Source organism: Crocodylus porosus, unplaced genomic scaffold, assembly GCF_001723895.1.
Source record: "Crocodylus porosus isolate Cpor-Errol unplaced genomic scaffold, CroPor_comp1, whole genome shotgun sequence".
In the NCBI taxonomy this organism is placed as follows: domain Eukaryota; kingdom Metazoa; phylum Chordata; order Crocodylia; family Crocodylidae; genus Crocodylus; species Crocodylus porosus.
Window position 1 is genome coordinate 5,820,025 of NW_017728914.1, and position 4,994 is coordinate 5,825,018.

Here is a 4,994-nt window from a genome sequence, read left to right on the forward strand (position 1 = left end):
CCGAGCACCGCCAGGAGTGACCAGGAATAACGGTCACAAGCTGGCAGAGGGTAGGTTTAGGTTAGACATCAGGAGGCGCTACTTCACAGTCAGGGCGGCTAGGGCCTGGAACCAACTTCCAAGCTAAGTGGTGCTGGCCCCTACCCTGGGGGTCTTTAGGAGGAGGTTAGATGAACACCTTGCTGGGGTCATTTGACCCCAGTACTCTTTCCTGCCATGGCGGGGGGTTGGACTAGATGATCTGTTCAGGTCCTTTCTGACCCTAGAAACTATGAAACTAACCTGATGCATGGGAAGAGTTTTCAGTTGAGATTTTGTTCCTTTTTTTTTTGAATGGACACCCTGAGGAGAAGAAACAAGAGTGAGGAGAAGCGGAGGTCACTTAGAGCACCCTGTGTGTTTTCAACCCTTGGGGGCGAGGGTTCACATTCTGGGGCAGAGGTGGGGGAAGGATTTAACTGTTTTTAAGCTAGGGAACCCAGAGGGCTGGAGCCTTTCTGCAGAGCTTAATTTCCAGCTGTGCTGCTGCTACTGGAGAGATGAAGCCAGACTAAGTGGGCCCAGGGCTGAAGAGAGCAGCTAGAGAAAATCAGGCTACAGCTGAGAGTATCGGGACCTGGACAAGTGCGAAAGGGGGAGGCCAAGTGGCTCAAAGGAATGCCCCCACCACAGCCCTTCACTACTCTGAATGCTTCCTGTTTAATTGATTCCATAAATGTGTGGCAGGTGAGGGTGCAGACTGGAGGAGCTAGAAAGGGGGAAGGGGAAAGGGGGACTGGCTGCTGGGGCTTACAACCCTCTCCATGTAGGGTTATACCTGCCACAGTACCTATTAAGATCATTTAATCTCCTAAAAGTATTTCTTCTTGTAATAACTTACTTTCTTTTTTGTTACTGACATCCTTAATGATGTCTCTAATGTTTGTCAGTAGATCAACTAAGCAGTTTATTTTTCTCATTTGTATGCTTCTTTTCTTTGTTACTGCCAAAAGGGTAAACTGTCATTTCCGTGTATCTTGGAGGGCCTGGTGGAAAATTAAAGAGGTCCATCACCAGATTTTGAAGCATGCTATGTAAGACATTATTTTCTATGCAGTACTTTGTTATAATTGATCAAAGAGGCTTATCTGGAGGAAATAGAACCGGGCTTAATTTTCTTAAATATTTTATTGATTCTTTCAACCTCCTAGATGTATCTGATACCTCACATAGCTTTTTATCTTCTCTTCAGCAAAACTTCCTCTTGTGACTTGGCTCATCACTGTACCAGAATATGGAGTCATCCACATCCATTATTTTCTTTGTCCCATCAGGCAAGGCAGATACTCTTATAGTTTGGGCTGAGATGGATTCTACTTTAAATTTAGCTTTTTTCAAGTGCCACAGAAACATTTCCATGTAATTCTCTCCTTTACTTCCCGCACCAACATTATAGGCCACTAAGCTGATCTCCTAGAAAATTTTCAGTTCTGGTGGGAAATGAAGTGTGGCCACAACAGAAAGGGTCAGAATGGCTATAGTTAAACCTTCTGACATATTTCCTCCCAGAGTAATTGTATCATCTTTGGAAACCCCATGGCCTACTATGGTTAGTTTTGTGTGTGGAGTCACTGCAACATCATTGGCACCTTTTGTATTAAGAGAGAAGTTTTGAGCATTTTTCTTTCACTGCAGCAAACTCTTTTGTTGCTGTACAGTGGTCTTTTTATTAAATAATTAGTTCCCACTTCTTAAGCTAAGTACAGACAGACAAGCCAAAGACTGAATTAATGAAATCTTTTCAGGTTAGTTTAAAGTGCATAAATTGAACTGATAAGCAGGTGAGCAGACATTCACTTTTGATTCCATAAATGCAGCCACATGCCTGAAGTGGCTCAGGCCAGAAGTCGGGGGCACTAGAGTAGGCCTAGGCTGGAGCAGAAAGCTTGGGCCAAGGCTAACCCGCCCATCCTATAAGGTGGGGGGGGAGGGCATGGTTTGCAGGGGAGGTACAAAGCAGCCTGAGATGCTGAAGGACTGTGACTTAACTTGAAACTGGTGGGGGTCTGGGACAGAAGTTGAATAAATGGATTTAACTTAAGCCAGTTCAACCTAGATGCATGTAATATTAAAGTCATCTTAAACTGGTTTTGGCCATTTTGAAAGCAGTTTATGTGCACTGAACTTCTGTTGTGTTACAGATGTGAACCAGTTTCTGATTACTTATATCAGTTTGCATGTAATTTATGTCCCTAGCTTTAAACATTATCATTGGATTCGAACAGAAGAATTATTCCATGGTCAGTATTTTCTACATCAGCCAGATGGCTTCTAGCTTCATTAGACTGATATGCTACAAGTTGTAGGCAGTGGATTTACACCCCAGTCCTGATACCCTGCTCCAGGCAAGCACAAACTTCAGACTGACCATAACTCCTCTGGTTGATGATAGGCAAATTTTATTAATACACAGTGATAGGAAATAAGAGTAATGCAGGCAAAGCAAGCAAGATGATTACAAAATACATTACCCAAATCCCCTAGTACCCAGAATATACACAAGGTGAGCAGTGCATCTGGCTGGTACGTAAATGCCACCTTCAGGTGCTTTGCTTGAATGTCTAATGTCAGCAACCTTGGAGGTCAGGGGCTGAAAACTCCTCCTTTTGTATTCTTTCTCCTCTGTTAAGTCTTCATTTCCGGGTACCATTGATTGGTTTTCTTGAGCCATCATGCTGTCCACATTCTGTTTTGTCAGTCAAAATCCTATCTTCATAAACCTATCTTCTTGCACACACCTTAACTCAGTCATTTCATTCCAAACCATAAATCCCAAGGGTTTTTGCAGGTGGGCAATGCAAACCTGGAGTCAGGCCTATCTGTATTATGAAAATAAAATTTGGATGTCTTTAATTTTTCAGGTTGTTTATATCTGTTGGCCTCAGGAACCCTGTCTGCCTTCAAGACTGTGAAACTGTGAGACAAACAGGCTTTTAGAAATCAATTAACCCTTGCCATTCCCCCCTAGACCATTGTTCTAATGCAATATCTACTTTACCTACAAGCCAATTCCTAAAAACAAATCTTTAAATATAATTTTTTAGCCATCACAAGTTTCATATTAGCCTGAGGAAGGCAGAGAGATAATAAATCTTGCTATGAAAGTTGATGATAGACTTGAATAATAAAGTACTTGAGTGGGATTAAACTTGATTCTGTATTTACGTTGATCCAGCAAATATAGCAGTTCTTCACTAGGTTGCTTTCCTTTTCTCTTTCCTTGTCTAAGCAACCTCTAATATTTTTAAGTTTATATTGCACACTGTAATACTTACTCAGGCCTTTACATTTTTAAAATAAAAATACAAAGATTAATCAACGCCACAAAATAGAATTTCTTATGTGGTATATTGGTGACTGATTAAAATTTGACTTCCAAAGGGCTACATTTTCAAAGGTATTTGACACCTACTGAAATTTACAAAAGTGCCCAAATAAATTTGGGGCTCACTGACTTTAAATGACAATTAGATTCCTAACCCAGTTAGATGCTTGTATACATCCCACTAAGAGAGAATCTGTATTTTAGGTGATTAAATAAATCTCTGTAAATCTGCCTCTTGAGAGAGTAAGACTAAATTGTATTTCACTCTATGTGCTTAAATGGCAAGCAAGCAGCTGTGTAACTGCAGGCTGGGGCACTTAATCACACTTTTGAATTCTAGTTTACTTTGGCCATGTACACTTTTGAGTGTAGACTGGAGGAAGGGAGGGATGCCACATATTTTAGCCCAATAGCCTACTGGTTTGGGCACCCAATCAGAGTAAGGGCCCCTTACCCAAGGGGTTTGAACCTGAATCACCTAGGGATGTGAGTAACAACTAGTCTATGGCCTGATGGTTAAAGTGCTTCACTGAGAAGGTGGAAATGCAGATTCATACCCTCTTTTGGTTGCAGGGAGCCTAGAACCTATGTTTCCCACTCCTGAGGCAAGTACACGAACCAACTGGCCATAAGGCTAAAACATAAAACAGCCCTTCCCTGGTAATACCTATTAGTTAAGGGGTTTTGCTTGGCTACTGTTTCCTGGTCTTATGTGCACACCTGGGAGCTCTGTTCCTGCCCAGCCAGAACACAGCACCACTCAGCACACATAATGAATGCTTTCAAGATGGAGCTGAGTAAATCAAGGACAATAAAAAGTCCTTTTTCAGATGTGTGGGGAACTAGAGGAAAAGCAAAGGCAACATTGGACCAGTGCTAAACCAGATGGGACATCTGACAACTGACGCCCAGGAAAAAGCCAACCTATTAAATGGGTACTTTGTGTCGGTCTTTCATCGGTCCCATGGGATGCCCATGTGCACTACGGGACAGGGAGGTCCAAGTGAGGGAGATCCCCTGCCCTCCATCAATGCTAACCTTGTGAAGGAATACCATGAGAGGCTGGATACCTTCAAGTCAGCCGGCCCTGGCAATCTACACCCCAGGGTACTCAAGGAGCTGGTGAGCATCATAGCTCAGCCCCTGGCATGGATCTTTGAGAACTCGTGGCACTCTGGTGAAGTGCCTGAAGACTGGAAGAAGGCCAATGTGGTGCCTATCTTCAAGAAAGGGAGGAAAGTGGATCCAGCAAACTACAGGCCCATCAGCCTGACCTCTATCCTGGGGAAGGTCTTAGAAAAGTTTATTAAAGAGGCCATCCTTAATGGACTGGCCAACGTCAACAACTTGAGGGATAGCCAGCATGGGTTTGTTGAGGGTAGGTCTTGCTTGACCAATCTCATTTCCTTCTATGACCGGGTGACCTATCACCTGGACAAGGGAGAAGAGATTGATGTCATATATCTTGATTTTAAAAAAGCCTTAGATCTGGTATCCCATGATCACCTCTTGGTGAAACTGACCAACTGTGGGCTCTGGTCCACCATGATCTGCTGGCTGGGAAATTGGCTCCGTGGTCAGACCCAGAGGGTGGTGGTTAATGGAAGTCAATTGTCATGGTGCCCTGTGA